At 34.9% G+C, this 17,072-nt stretch overlaps 1 long non-coding RNA gene across 1 annotated transcript in view; it reads right to left on the bottom strand.

The window, feature by feature from the left end:
* The window catches only part of LOC138920371 (uncharacterized), a 125,783-nt gene extending 109,194 nt beyond the window's left edge, over positions 1–16,589 (bottom strand). Inside the window, exon 1 of the long non-coding RNA XR_011431447.1 lies at positions 16,160–16,589. This is a non-coding gene — a long non-coding RNA (uncharacterized lncRNA). The remainder of the gene's footprint in view (positions 1–16,159) is intronic.
* Between the last annotated feature and the right edge of the window lie 483 nt (positions 16,590–17,072).

Raw genomic sequence — 17,072 nt, 5'->3', positions numbered from 1 at the left:
AACTACAGAATTGATCGATAATATTTCATTTTAGTAACATGTTTATTATTAATGCCATTGTTAGATATTAAGGATAAAAAAGTAAATCTTTGTTGTTCCATGATTAAAATATATAAGTAATATATAAGCAGAAGTTATTGGTTGCTTTTAAAGATATAGTCTCATTTTATATATATTTGGAAACGTTATTTTTGCTTTGTTAGCAAAAATAAAATATATGAAACGAATAGATTTAAGAGTACATATCTATCTCTATTTTCAGTTCTATCAGTGTTTTCCTCATGTATTCTGAATTTCTGTGTGGTTTTAATTACACACATATTTGGAATCATTATACTTCTTGGAGACTTAACTCGTTTATCATTATGTAATGGCCCTCTTTAATCCTGACAATCTTTGTTTAGACTCTTTTCTCGGAAATTAATATAGCTCTTTCAGCTTTCTTTTGATTAATCTTATTATGGTGTATCTATCCCTGTACCTTCACTTTTAACCTGTGTCATTATAAAGTCAGTTTCTTACAGACAACATATAGTTGCCTTTGTATCCATTCCAACAGTCGCTGGTGTATTTAAATAATCCATACAGTTAGAGTGATTATTGAGATAGTTGGATTAATATTTATCACATTTGCAACTGTTCATGTAATGACTATTCATTATATAATTATATATATCACATATATAATATAATGCAATGCATTATAATTAAGGGTTTAGTGGAAAGGGTTTAGTGAAAAGACCCAAATAAATCTACCTTTATTAGACCATGAATAGGAGTATTAAAATTTGGTTTATAGGACCTACTCAATGGAAAACAATTATTTTGTATAGCCATTAAAATAGATACAAAATTCTAATTTGGGGCTATTACTAATTTTGTTTATGAATATTTAAGTCTGTATCAGGAATTCATATTGACAAATAACTGTACATGAAAAATAAAAGAGTATATGTGCTAATAGACATTCTTTCTCAATTATTGCATCATAAATTTGAAATATTAAGTTTACACATGTGTACATTTCTGACTTGATTGGAAACAGCTCTATTTGTTTTTAAAAAATTTCTGATGTCCACAGGAATCAAGATAGTATCAGATTATAAAAGAAATTTAATTGGTTCTTCATTTCAAACAAACATGGCTGTTTATCGAATTTTGATGCTGAGTTGCTTGCTTTCAAGGCTAGAGTGAAATATCTCAATTATAACCTATATTCTAATCATAATACCTAATTGCCAACACAGAGTCCTAATTTATTCTATTCTGTGTCAGTAGTACTATAAGCAAAAACAACTTGTCAAAATAGAAAGATTGTATTATTTAAGATCAATTACTCAGCAAAATGCTATTTCCAGCAACTGTCAGCCATGCAGTTAGAATATGTAGAGATTTCTGTGTCTATATCATGTAGGCAGTACAGTCTCATGGTTAAAATGCAGTTTTAGAATCAAAATGGTGAAGACTGAATTTTTTTTTTTTCAGGAACATTAGCCTGAGCTAACTGCTGCCAATCCTCTACTTTTTGCTGAGGAAGACTGTCCCTGAGCTAACATCCGTGCCCATCTTCTTCCACTTTATATGTGGGACGCCTACTACACCATGGCATGCCAAGCAGTGCCATGTCTGCATCCGGGATCCGAACCAGTAAACCCCGGGCCACTGAGAAGCAGAAAGCATGCACTTAACCACTGCACCACCGGCCCCTGAAGACTGAATTTTAATGGTGCATATCTTTACTATGGGACTTGGATACATCACACGTTTAATGCTTAGGTTTCTCGTCTGCTTAAATTGGAATAATATTTACTATTGAGTTGCTTTAATGGTTAAATGCAAGAATCTGTGTAAATGACTTGTCAGATTTGCTGTCACATAGTAAATTCCCTAATAAGTATTAGCTATATTTAATGTATGATTGCTATGTACCTGGAAAATTGTTGCCAAATAATTATTTCTCTGTCAGTGTCTTAAAGTTCACAATTATCATAAGAGAAGTTTATGAGTTGGAGGGGGCGTGAGAGGTCAGAAGGACACTGTTTGACTTATGTTGTAAAGCTCTCACAAGACAGCTTGTGGTTAGAAATAAATGCTTTTGTATTCTTCCCATGGGGAGCTTATCCTAAAATGTAAATACTCCAGGGAAGAGTAATTTCTTGAATTGATTCTCACAAAGTGATTAGTTGCTGAGGACAGAAACTATCTTTCATGGGAAGGCACATTTGCATAGCAGTTTTAAGAACACAGGACGTGAAGTTGAATAGTGGTTCTAATAATTACGACTAACTTGGGAAAATTATTTGATTTTCCTTTGTCTCAGTTTCCTATTTGCAAAATGTGGACAAAAATTTTACCTACCTTGGGGCTGCCTGATGGCATAATGGTTAAGTTTGGCACTCTCCACTTCAGCAGCCTGGGTTCTCAGGTTTGGATCTTGGGCACAGACCTATACCACTCATCAGCCACACTGTGGTGATGAACCACATATAAAGTGGAGGAAGAGTGGCACAGATGTTAGCTCAGGGCTAATTTTCCTCAAGGAAAAAAAAACATTACCTACCTCATAGGATTGCAGTTAGGATTTAAAAAGTTAATATTTCTAAAGCACTGAGAATACTGCCGAGGATATAAGATATAAGAACTACACAAAAGCCTTTTATTATTATATTATTATTCCAAGACATATATAAGTATAAAGAGGTACTACAGAGAAAACCACCTTTAAAGGATTATAGATTAGCCACAAATCATCTCATTTGTTGAAATTTGAACAAGGTGGTCCCAAATTACTAGCAATCGCAGTTACCAGGCAGAAAAATATGTAAATCCTCTTTGGAAGAAAATAACATTACCCCTAGGCTCAAAATATTTCCACAATTAATATTATAAACACAGTCTTAGACAAAATAAAATAAGTATAAATGTGAGGAGAGATGATAAAATAAAGAAAAATTAACACAGATGACAGACAAGAGAAACACCCACAAAGGTTAAAATTATTCTTGCTAAAAGACACAGACTTTAATATATGTATGTTGAATGATATAAACAAAACTGAAAACTTTAATAGAAAACTAGGAATTATATAACTAAAATACACAATGTAGAAATTAAAAAATCAATAGGTGAGTTGAACAGGAGATTAGAAAGAACTGAAGAGAGAATTAGTGTACTTGAAGACAAATTGCAATAAGTATCTAGAATGAAGCATGGAGGGAGAGAATACAAAACAATATCAAAGAGAGGGAAGAGGCATAAAGTAAATAAAGAGATTAGTTAACATATTTTAATTGCAGTCCCAAAAGAAAAAGAGAGAGAGAGAAGTTACTTTTTGAAAAGAATGAACTGAGAACTTTCTGAACTGATAAAAGATATCAAAATATAGATTAAATACACTCTCAAAGCCACAAACAGTATAAATAAAAAGAAACTCACAATTGGACACGCATAATGATTTTTACAGAAAAGCAAAGAAAGAGAAGAATCTTAAAAGGAGCCAGAAAAATAAGGCAGATTACCTTCAAAGGATCAAAAGTTAAACTGACAGCTAACTTATAAATAACAGTAATGGAAGCTAATTATATCTCCAAAGTATTCATACAAAATGACATCCAAACCAGAATTTGATTGGATAATTTATCCTAATTTAAGACAAAAAATACTCTTAAAAAAAGACGATGAAATACTGACATTCTCAAACAAATAAAAAAATAATTCTATCTATTATAAATACTATAGGATAGTATAAGCTATTTTCCAGCCAGAAGAAAAATGATCATAAATGGAAAACTGAGATGGAGAGCAAAAAGATTTCAAAATGAGTGTACGATTTTTTTTTTTTAAAGTTACATTTTTTTTTTTTTTTAAAGATTTTATTTTTTTTCCTTTTTCTCCCCAAAGCCCCCCGGTACATAGTTGTGTATTTTTCGTTGTGGGTTCCTCTAGTCGTGGCATGTGGGACGCTGCCTCAGCGTTGTCTGACGAGCAGTGCCATGTCCGCGCCCAGGATTCGTGTCCGCGCCCAGGATTCGAACCGACGAAACACTGGGCCGCCTGCAGCGGAGCGCGCGAACTTAACCACTCGGCCACGGGGCCAGCCCTGAATGAGTGTACGATTTTACACTGAAACAAAGTTTTAAGTTCTATTTGCTCCACGTGATGTAGAATATTTGGCGTTTAAATTGTTTTCATTTTAGCTATTTTAGTGGTTACATAATAGTATCATTTTTTTTTATATTTATTTTTATTTACTTGCTGACTAATGATGCTGAGAATTTTTAATATATTTATTGGATTTTTCTGTATCTTCTTTTAGGAAGTGTCTGTTCAAGTATTTTGCCAATTTTTATTGGTGTATTCACCTGTTTGTTACTAAGGTCTAGATTTTTATTTTTAAAAATATATTGTGGATATAATTCTTTCTCAGTCATATATATGACTTACAAATATTTTCTACTAGATACCTTATTGATTATGTTTTTTGAGGACCACGGGTTTTTGATTTTTATAAATTTCAACTTATCAATGTTTTATCTTATGGTTCATGCATTCTGTGTCCTCTCTAAGAAATTTAACCTAACTCAAAATTTTGAACATATACTCCTGTTTTCTTCTATTGTCTATTCTGATTTTTTATTTTAAGTTTAGGTCTATGGTCTATTTCAAAATGATTTTTGTGTAAGCCACGAGATACGAGCCAAGGGCAGCAGCTAACCCTTCTCTCTTTCTCCCTCTCTCTCTCCCCCTTTTTCTTCTCCTCCTTCTTCTCCCTTCTCTTCCTCCTCCTTCCCCTCCTTCTTCTCCTCCTCCCATCTGCACGTCTTTCTCCTCTTCCTTCACTATTCACAGCCAACACTTAAGAAATAGTGCGTTACGATCCCTTTCCTTGAGGACAGAGCATCTACATGAATTATTTAAAATTCTCCATGGGAGATTTGTTTATCCTCCTCCGTTTTTTAATTCATTCACTAGTTTATTTATATCAGGATGGACTCACAGTCATTTATTTTATACACTGGGTTATAATCCAGTACTACTTGATTTATTTTGTTTCTCACATTGTTTTGAGTTTTGAGAGAAGACAAAATATTTGGTGGCTTTGTATTGCAAAGTTATTAAAGGCTAACTTTTAAACAATTTGCTAGATCAGAAAAAAAAGTAGTAAAGTGGCTTTAAATGAGACAGAGAACCCTTTGTGCAAATGAGGTAGTCTAAAAATTAATTCATGAATATAGCACTTGGCATTAAGGAGCTAAGTTCAATCATTAATGCCTTCTCATATAATAATCAGAATTTGTCCAAGCATAAATTCTTCAAACAAATATTACAGGTGAAAATAACACACTTGAAAAGAGGAGTAAAAATACCTGCCTGTGCTTTGTGGAAACTATATTCTAACATTCAAAATCACATTAAAAAACAGATTTAAGATAATGACTAACTCCGGGCCAGCTCTGTGGCTGAGTGGCTAAGTTTGTGCACTCAGCTTCTGCGGCCCAGGGTTTCACTGGTTCGGATCCTGGGCGCCGACATGGCACTGTTCGTCAGGCCAAATTGAGGCGGCATCTCACATGCCACAACTAGAAGGACCCACAAGTAAAAATATACAGCTATGAACTGGGGGGCTTTGGAGAAAAGAAGGAAAAATACACAAAATAAAATAATTCAAAGTTTTTTAAAAAAAGGTAATTCTCTGAACTGAGAATTAAATAAATGTTGGCTTTTTATGGATGGTTGAAGGAAATACCAACAACGAAAAAGAAGCATGCACTTCATATGATATGTATCATACTTTTATAAAATAAAAAATATTTCATTCTGTGAGACTATAATAAAACATTAGACGTAACAGAAGCATGTTTGGCTCTAATCTTAAAAACACTATTGTCTACATTGGATTATGGACATAATACAAACTTCATGAAGTTGTTTACGAAAGTCTGCAATGTTTAAAGGGTCCATAAGTCAGTAAAAGAGGGCTTATTGTTAAAATGTTCTTACAAATTCTATGTGACACGAATAGATGTTTGATGTACACTGAAAATAAAACAATTATTTGTTTAAAAATGTTCTAAATTTTCTCCAAGGAGTGATGTTAAATAACCCTTATGTACAGTGAGAAACTAATACAGGAAACAAGAACATTTAGGAGACTTTCCAAATAACATCATTATATTTAGGAACTAAGGGGGTAGTGTCGACGTTTTGTGTTTTATTTGCGTTTTCTATAATATCATAATACAAATTCTAAATGCAACTGTGAATTTGAAGAATCACCTGCACTACCGCCACAGACTTTAAATAAGTTCTTTAACTACACAAAGATATTTCCGATGTGACACACAGAAACAGCATAATTAGAGTAATTTTTGACTTAGATTTTCAAAATCAAAATCTTTTTTCCCATATCTGCAGGGAAAAAGCTGTCACAATTAGCCCCACAAATTAGTTCATTTTATAGGTTAGAACATTAGTGCTCAAAAAGTATTAATGATCTCTCCAGCTTTTCATAGCAGCAGAATCAAAATGAAAACTCAAGACCCTTCCCTTACTCACACTTTTATTTTTCTATTCAGAAGTAAAGTACACATTTTAAAGAACTAGAGTATTTATATATTTTTAAAATGTGAATTTAATAATATTCTAAAGTCATCACAAATATTCAAAATCATTGTGTCTGGGAGTTGTCCAAATTTTCCTCCAGTTATTACAGAAAAAATTAGAATTTTCATCCCTGTGTGTACGTATAAACAAAGTAAACAAATACATTGATAATTTGGTGATATATTCATATTAAGAGAAAAACACTGTTCCATGCAATTTTGCCTGGTATTTCTTTCTTACACATTCTGATTTTTAAGTAAAAACGTTACTTTCTTAAAAGCTACATCAGAACTATGATTTTCAATGATATTTACAAAATTCAGTTAACCTGCTTGTATAAGTTGGAGTGAAATTTCTCAAATGTATATTAAGAAAATTAAGTAGAATCACTAAGACTTGTGTAATACAGGTTATGCATTCTGGACTTAAGCAGCTTTAGTATATAAAAGAAAATTATAAAAATACCTGAAATTTAGATTCCATATATTTTGTTTTTTGTAAGGGCATTCAATAATTCTCTCTTAATGGCATGCTGTCCCTAGCGTGAAATGCTTTAAAACATTATTTAACAATGCACTTATATAACTTGATTTTAGATGAATCTGAACAAATACTGTTTTAAATTATAGGTAGATGCTTATTATTCCTATAAATAGAAACTTTCTTGAACTTAAAAGACATACAAATCCTTAAGAAATGGGGAAAAAAGTCATAACTAATAAAACTGGATTCTTCATAATTATATACCATTAAGTTCAGGGGAAATGATATTAGTCGTTTCTATCAATGCATTTCTGTCTTCCTATTTTAATTATGTTTTCTTTTGTATATCTCTACGCTCACTTATTCAAAGGAAAAATGTACAACAATGCACACTGACAGATCTAATCCTTTAATCAAATTTTATAAAAGCTTGGGGAATATTTAGTTTTATATGGCTGTCTGATTTTAAAGAGGTGCTGTGCATTAGTTGTCAAGGGAGTTCTGAATGTCTCTCTAATAATGCAAAAGCAATGCTGAAACATCAAGGAAGAACAACAAACATTTGTCATCTAATTACATAAAGATGAACAGAAGTATCTTTCAACATCATTCATAGGACCCATTAGAGGTACAAGGTAACAATTGAGTTGAAAATACATGGAATTTATTTTCTAGAAATAGAAACGCTTTTTGTTATATGTAAAATGTAAGTTTGATAAATGACTCTGGTTATTTTAATAAAACTTTATAATACTTTCATGTCCCACAGAAAATATACCTAACCACTATTTGTTAAATCATTTAAATTATGGTCAACATGCAAACTGATTTTTTTTTTTTAATATCCTTACAATGAAACCAGAGAAGACCAAGAAATAATATTTACTACCAATTTGATTTGGCCAGGTCATATATTATAAGGTTCTTTGGGAGATATCAGGCAAACCTCATTTTATTGTGCTTCATTTTACTGTGCTGCACAGATACTGCATTTCTGTACAAGACCCTCCACCAGTACAACCGTTAGGACTCACTGAAGGCTCAGATGATGATTAGCATTTTTTAGCAATAAAGTATTTTTTAATTATGCACATTTTTTTAGACATAATGCTGGTGCACACTTACCAGACTACAGTATAGTGTAAACATAACTTTTATATGCACCGTGAAACTAAATAATTTGTGTGACTTGCTTTATTGCTGCCATATTCACTCTATTGTGGTAGTCAGAACCAAACCTCCAATATCTCTGAAGAATGCCTGTATGTATTGAGTGAAAACCCAGTTTTATTTCTTCATTGATTTTCCTTAACAAATTGTGCTTTTCTTGATCCTGAAACTGACTACTTATTCTGAGATATCATCCTCACCCTAACCACTTCTAAGTACCTTTAGGAGTAAGGATGGGGGAAAAAAAAGAATTTCCCAGACTTCCTTACAGCTAGCATAGCAAGTCAACAACAAGATACACAGGCTTGAGATACTGAAGCATAGGACATCCTCTAGCTGCTGTTGGTGAGGAGCTAGTTTACAGAAGTAGGCGTGTTGCTGGATTCTGCAGTCTAGTGTTCAAGAGACAGAGCAGCAGTGGTTAAAAATAGTGTTTGCTGTCCTTATTTCTAGTAGTCACCAGTTCTGTTGGTGTGAATGGTAACTGGGAGGACACTAGCTATGAGAGAAACAATAGTAACTTTCTTATTTCTCATTGGTGGTTACAGTGTTAACTCTTGAAATCTATTGTCCAGTTTTACCTCCACTTACTTCCAATCCCCCAACCTTTCCAAAAAGGTTTGAAGCACATGATTCCATTGACTAGTCTATTTTTGACTTAAAATATCTGTGCTAAACCCTCAAAAATTATATCAATAAACCTCAAAGGATAAATACGTCATTACATGACTAAGTCTAAAGTAAGTCCACTCCGTTATTTTTGGTAGGGCAAAAACAAGCACACCATTGAAACTCTCGTTGAATCATTAGAGCAAAATGAAGCAACTACTGTGTGATCCTCAAATTATAATTAGTAATTATAACTCATGTTAAAGAATTTCATATGTTGTAGATTTTGCATTTTATAATGTTTGAGTCATGTCTGAGGTTACAAAAGCTGAAGTACTCAAAACTGAAGTACTCAAAGAATACTCCAACCTTTTTCTTCCTTCCCACTACACTTTAGAGGTGAGAAAAGACAAATAAATAATTTTTCAACCTCCTTTGAGATTGAGATGACCGTGTGACTCAGGTTTCATCAACGAAGTATAAGGATAAACCAGCAAATTTATCAGGGAACTAATGTGAAATTTATTTCTGATTTAAAAATATGTAATGGAATATCTCACTAGCAGTTCTTTTTCACTATTCTTTCTTCATTGAATGGTGATATAATGTTTAGAGCTTTTGAAGTCACATCGTATCCATAGGCAATAAGCCCAAAGAACCAACGCCACCACATACAATAATGGCTGAGCAAAAGGAAGGAGAACATGAACTTCATAATATCAATGAGCTGCTAAAGAAATCTTAGAACCTCCTATCTCCAGATTTGTCACTAACTAAAGGGTCATTTTACTTGTGGTGTAAGACACTGATTAGCAAGTGTTCTGTTATTTGTGGGTAAATATATCACTTACTATTTTCTTGAGCTAACGCCTTCTCTAAGATTCCAGCAATCATACATAAAATTGAGACGTATTTTCAAAGGCATGGATTACATTTAAACAGAAGTGAAATCATACATAGAGAATACCATGCTTAAACAAATGCAACCTACAGACTCAATTTTTCAAGTAAGAATTGAGTTCATTATGGGGGCCAGCCCAGTGCTATAGTCGTTAAGTTCACTCATTCTGCTTTGGTGGCCCAGGGTTTGCTGGTCTGGGTCCTGGGCACAGACATACACACCGCTCATCAAGCCACGCTCTAGTGGCATCTCACATACAAAATAGAGGAAGACTGGCAGATGTTTGTTAACTCAGGGACAATCTTCCTCAAGCAAAAAGAAGAAGATTGCCAACAGATGTTAGCTCAGGGCCAATCTTCCTCACCAAAAAAAAGAAAAAAAGAAAAGAATTGAGTTTATTATGGGTGTATATAACTTCGGGGCCAGGGATAGCATTTCTTTCTTTCTGTGCTTCTAGACTTACAAATAAACATTGAAGGAAGGCTTCTGACCTCAGAGTTAAATTAGAATTTGAGAAATTAATCATGTTGAGCATAAAGAATATCAGAATAGTATATGGGAAAAGTATCACTGGCTTCCATAACTTTAAAGAACTGAAGATTGCTCTAGAGCATACATTCAATTCTTAGTGTCAATCTCAAGAAAATTTAAGTATTCATCCAGTAGCACACGGTATATAAATAAGCAAAAATTCTTAGGCATCATGTTGCTGGATAAGCAATAATTCAAACATGCAAGTGAATATGTCTTTATAAGTGTAAAAAAGTATGCAGAGGTTAATAATCTAGTTTTTTTCCCTAAAATACAAGCATAAAAGAGTTTAAAGGTTTCTTTTAAATAAGTAGGAATATTTCAACTTTGGGTGCCATTTTGTAAGAGATTCTTAATTGACTGACATCAAGTAATATTCTCCCTCTTAAGACACTTGTGATAGCTTTAGTACCCATGCCTGGCAACGATGATTGAAAGAGAACTTTCAAATCGAACCTATAAAGATAATAAAGTACTAATTTGGAATAACTAGACTCACTGAAGAGAACACAGCTTGCATGTAACATTTAACATAAGCATAATTATATTCTTATGCCTGTGTTTAATACAATCTATCCACCCATGTAGGATGCTACTGACTCATATTGCTGTAAAGTGGATATTTTTGGTTTTAATGCTCTTTTCCTGGGATTCAATTAGATTCCATCCATTCAATGTATAACAGCAGCGAACATAGGTCCTAGTTCATGTGTGATTATTCTAAACAGATCAGTTCACTCTTTAAGGTTTTTAAACTAATTGCAGTGATAGCCCGATCACTCACTCTTCAATTTACCAATATTTTCTTCTTGGGGTATTGGGTTTTTTTGGGTTTTTTTTGCTGCTTTCATCATTTTTCTTTTGATATTCCCTTCCTAATTAATAACAGTAAAATTTATTGCACATTGCTTTGTTCTGGGCCTACTCCTACATTTGGAGGCCTTTTTAGAAAGTATCTTTTTCTTTTTAGGTGAGAATGACTTTATCTTGTTAGTTGAATGATGTCTGGTAGCTCAAACACTCTGGTTTTTGTTTTTTTCTTTGGAGGAAGATTAGCCCTGAGCTCACATCTGCTACCAATCCTCCTCTTTTTGCTGAGGAAGACTGGCCCTGAGCTAACATGCCCATCTTTCCTCTACTTTATATATGGGATGCCTGCCACAACATGGCTTGACAAGCGGTACGTAGTTCCACACCCGGGATCCAAACTGGCAAATCCTGGGCCACCAAAGCGGAACGTGCTAACTTAACCACGACACCGGGCCTGCCCTCAAACTCTCTTTTGTCTGTTGTTTTCTCTCACTCAAAATCTTTCTCTTACCCTCTGCCATTTCATTGACTGTAGATAATGTGCACGTACTGCTGCCAAAATGATATAAAAATGGTGATATAATGCTTATGCACTGCAGCATGTGTTACGGCTGATCATACATATGTACAGAACTGACAGACTTATACCCTGAGTTACAGTTGAAATGTTCTGAGTGTTTTAAAATGTTGCTTCTTTCTTTAAAATATAATTTAAAAGCAGTTTAAAAACAGTAGGCTGGGGGCTGGCTCTGTGGTTGAGTGGTTAAGTTCGCGCTCTGCTATGGCAGCCTGGGGTTTTGCCAGTTGGGATCCTGGGTGCAGACACGGCACCTCTCGTGAGGCCACGCTGAGGCAGCATCCCACATGCCACAACTAGAAGGACGCACAACTAAAATATACACCTATGCACTGGGGGGACTTGGGGAGAAAAAGCAGAAAAGAAAAAAATCAAAAAACAAACAAACAAAAAACAGTATGATGACAAGAGTATAAAAGATTGCAAAGTTAGTAAGGTCTCAGATAAGGATAACAATTCCAGCCAATACAGGTAGATGTGTGGCCTTGAGCAAGTCATTTTGCATGCGAGTCCTTATTACCCAATCTCTAAATAGGGATAATAATAAATAACTAAGGGATGGTTTGAGTAAGGTAACAAATGTACACAAAACAAAAGCCTGGGGCACAGGAGCCATACAGTGTTTATGTACTTAAACTACATATTGTCATAAATCAATATTGATGTCCAGACACATGCAAAAGGCTATTTACCTATCATCATGTTCTCTCTGTTCCTTTTGTTTCCTGATGATGTTGATGATGATTAGTGATAGATACAATAATGATTAATAATAATAGTATTATAACTAAATCAATTTCCACATGGTAATTTTACTTGAAGAAATATTTTCACTATGTGTTTAGGTAAAAGGTTAATAGATAGGAAATTACTTTTCTCATATATGACTTTAGAATGTCTTAGTGTCTGCTAAAAGGGGTTGGAAAAAATAAAGCTGGCTTTGTTTACAAATATAGAACTATCTAAAGCAGATTTCAGTTTGAGAAACAAATTCTTCAATATTATTCATAGGCTAAGTGGCCTTAGAGTCAATATGATGCCAGTGTTGGGGTAAAGATGATGAAAATATATATCCTTTTAATTGAAAGTGTTTAGGTCAAAATTTGATGCTGGTATACATTTCAAAGTATCATATTATCAATTAAAACTCCATAATGGTCTGCCTTGAAACCAGAATAAATAGGCAGATATCCTTGACTGAAAACACTTATTATTTTCGTAAACTTATTTGTATTTTACAAAGGACTAAAAATGACTGCTAGAATTGAGTACAGCCAAGCGCCACATAATGACACTTTAGTCAATTATGAACCGCATATACGACAGTATTCCCATAAGATTAACACCATACAGCTTAGGTGTGTAGTAGGCTATACCATCTAGGTTTGTGTAAGTACACTCTGTGATGTTCACACGATGAAACCACTTGACAAAGCACTTCTCAGAATGTATCCCCGTCATCAAGCAACGCATGACTGTAGTTTTTGCTTGTGCTTTTTCCAATCCTGACAATTAATGTGGTCACAAAAATATACATATATCCATGAGGCTAACCTAAAACATAAGTGCCTTATTTTAATAAAGAATAGCAACCAAAAAAATCCTAAATAATCAATATGGACAGAAAAAGACCACAATGGGTAAACCATAGCCTACATATATGTGGAGAGGAAAAACATTTATTATACTGTTAGATGTCCATTTTATAAAGCTTGTGAACAGAGAGCAGATTTGAATAATAAGAAATCCCTTCACTAGCAGGAAAGAATATTATGATTTGAGGTTGAATTCTTTTGAAGAGGGCTCTTGATACAAACCTAGAAGTATAGGCAAAGGTTGCTTTGAAGGTTATTCAAGTTTTGTTTGCTTGTATGCTTGGCTGCTTGCTTGCCTGCTTGATCAAGAGCACTACTCATTATATCTGAAGTCCCTCAGACTACCATGAACCATCTTGAGAACAGAGGCAAAAATGGTAAGGTTTGAAGGCTAATGGAACAGCAGCACGTTGCACCAATCCATACCGGAACACAGGGTGTTGACTGTATTCATCTGGCCTGCTCCTAATCAAGACACTGACCGAAACCTAGGAGGAATGAGCAGGCTCACGGTGTTTTCACTTCTGAGAAACAAAAGGCAATAAACATATGTTCCTGTTCACACTAACACAAAAGTCCCATTTTTGTTATTAATACTGAAAATACTCAGAGTGAGTTAAACCATTAATTATTGTGACAACATTCATTCTCCCAGTGGCTTACATATGATTAGCCATAACATATGTTGCACTGCTTAAAAAAAAAAAAAAAGAAGGATCAGTGAAGAAAAATTGCAATTTTTCTGGAGACATGATAAAAAGCACACCTGTACTCTCTCCATTTGTCTCCTTTCCTCTAGCCTCTTGCTCATCTCTTAATTTGTGTGTCAAAAAGGTTTGAAAAGAGCTACAACGGCTTCTGCTTCAAAATACAACTTACATTTTAGCCAGTAAGCTTTGACATTTGACAACTGAGGAACAAAAGAAATACGTTGAATTCAGGTATCGGTTTAAATCTGAGAGGCAGCACATTCATCAGAAAAATAAAGGGGCAACATTTTGCTTTAGGGAAGTTTTGTTTACATTCTTCAAGGGGTGATGCTTTGTTTGCATCCTTTTAAATATCGACGCAGTGTACTTAATATATGATTTAGTTTATCTAATAAAATCAACCTATAGATCATTATTCACAGGAAAAATATTAGGGTAAAGTGCAAGTTGAGGAAATAGGAAAAGCACGCACATATCTTAACCTACACGCTGTAGTTTCTACTAATATCCTGGGCTTCTCCAATTACTAGTTTGCCAAGGCAACTTGTGACTTTTGTGAGTTGCCTGTAGAAAGAGACCTCAGTTGGAAACGACTCCTCTTTTTTATGAGACCCATTTTATATAATAACATGTACAAAGCAAGGAACTATGGCAAAACTGGGGAGAGAAGGGATGCTTTTGTATAATTTTCATAGGACTTTTGTTGCTCTGAAGATATATCCTGTGATTACTAATGGGCAAACAATGAGGTTGCTGACCTATTTTGGCAGATTTTAAGTTGCTTCCTTCTGACTCTGCTAATTGCATCTGGTGAATACTGGAACAGAAACTGCTGGGCTGGAAGGCATTGCTGTCATACAGCCAATCAGGTGCACACGCAGCCAATGGGAGTTCTCCTCACACAGCCCCCAGCCCTGAGGTGGTTCCAAGCAGCTGGTGCCCTACCAGATCCATGTGTCACGTGGCTCGGCACGCAGCGATTCCCTGCAGTATGCAGGGCTTCCCTGCAGCTTTCTTATTTCTGTGCAAAATACCCCTTTCTTATGGAGAAAGTGCCGCTAAATGTCTATGACTGCAAAGCTATTGAGAATTGAGGAAGCAGAGAAAAATTGCCCTTACTTCCTGGTACCCTGAACTTTGAGCAATGTTAATGGGAGTTATGTGAGCATAAAAGAAATGCAAGGGCAGCAGGACTGCACCCTCAGTGGTTTCCGAAGAGCAGCCTGCGCCGCAAGACACATTACAAGTAGGTTGAGCGGTATCAGAGGCTATTTCAGGGCCGAATACATTTACCATGTGGCTCCTCACTTACACCAGCTGTCTCCATAGTTCCACTACTCTGAAGTGAAGATATTTTTTGTTCTTTAAAATAGCTCCCCTTCACTCCAAAAGGAGTCTTATACTATGATAAGCATTTGTTCTTTCTGGATTATTGTGCCACGATGAAAAGAGTATACTTTCTGCTAACTATTTTTTCTTCAAGAGACAAACGCAGTATGCTGCAACAGACTACATGAGAACTGGAGCCATAGAGCCTGCCATTAATTATGTGTCTTCTGAGAAAATCATTTAACCCTTCTGAATATATTTCTTCCTCTTTAAATATAAGGTAATACCAAATAACTCTATAAAATTATTTTTAAGATCTTAAAAATAAAAAGTATTTTGTAACTAATGAAATATTATCTATTATCATTAGCTTAGTCACTTTCAAACCAACCACAACAAAAGCATAGTTAGACACTATTTTGTTGGAAGATTAATTTATGTTTATCTTGTATGTTCAATATAAGTCCTAAGGAGCTGGCCATCGTAAATTTTGGTTTCTTCTAGGTTTTTCAGTTACTTAACACAATACAAAATGGATTCTTACAATCCAAGATTTCATAAATAAACACAAGGACTAGAAAGGAAAAAGGGAAATCCACATCATCCTTTATAAATCTCAGATTACTAGGGTAATTCACACACAGAGCAGATTATGAAAGTTTTCAGGACATGGGTATGTGTGGCTGTGGTGCTTACAAGCAGCGTTCCTACACGAGTACATTGGTAAGGTGCCAGAGAGCAGACATCCAGATTCCCTCCTCTCGTTAACTGGTCTGTTTGACCTCTGCGGTGCCGTCTGCGTTTCTGTTGCTCACAGCGCCAGTTATTCTCTTACACTTACCGACAACTCTCTGACTTGCCAGTCGATCCAACTTCAGTCTCCTTCAGCATTCTGAATTTCAAACTTGGTATGATATTTCCTAGCTCTTTCTCTTTCTAGTTACATTAGGAAATCCAAGTATATGCTATATAGTCAGAAGGCACTATTCTCTTTAACAATAACTTTTCTCTGAAAATACTTTCTACAGATTGCCTCGAATAAAATAAAATGACTCCCTGAGAATCAATAAAATGACGTGCACGTCTGTGAACCTACCTAGGTGTAGACACAGACGTGGAGGGAGCGGCGGACGTGACGCAGACCAATACGTAGACTTAGACGTGACGTGACGTATACATGAGGTAGACGTAGACGCGATGTGACGTGACGTAGACGTAAATCTAGGCATTCCGCCGTTATTGTTCCTCCAATGAGTTTTGTCTTCTTCTTTGTTCTCCGCCACTTTGGGAGAGCTCATCCGTGCATAGATGTGTTGTATATTAACCCGATCAAGCAGGGGCACAGGCACAGGAGTTTCTTCCAGCTCTTCTTCTGTGTAGCTTTGTGAAACTGGGTAAATTACTTAAAGTCCCTAAGCCTCATTTCTCCAACCTTTTAAGAACATAATTATAAATAATTAATTGAAAATAGATTATATTCAAACGGCGCAAGGGACCACCTTCACATGGTAATTTTAGCAGTTGTTGTTTTTGTTATATTCCTGCTATTAAGGTAATGCCTCCGATGCAACAGCTGGGGTTAAAGAGACTGCTGCCTCATTGGTATTTTGCTGTTTACTGCTTAGTGCACGTTTTACAGATGAGTCTATATCTTCACAGAAAGACACCTTGTGAAAATCTAATGCTAAACTTTAGTCCACATTTAGTGGTTATAACCCCCTATTTCTAAACTAGATTTTATCATGTATATTATA

This window comes from Equus caballus, chromosome 23 (assembly GCF_041296265.1).
Source record: "Equus caballus isolate H_3958 breed thoroughbred chromosome 23, TB-T2T, whole genome shotgun sequence".
In the NCBI taxonomy this organism is placed as follows: domain Eukaryota; kingdom Metazoa; phylum Chordata; class Mammalia; order Perissodactyla; family Equidae; genus Equus; species Equus caballus.
This window is presented reverse-complemented; position numbering and strand designations above follow the sequence as displayed.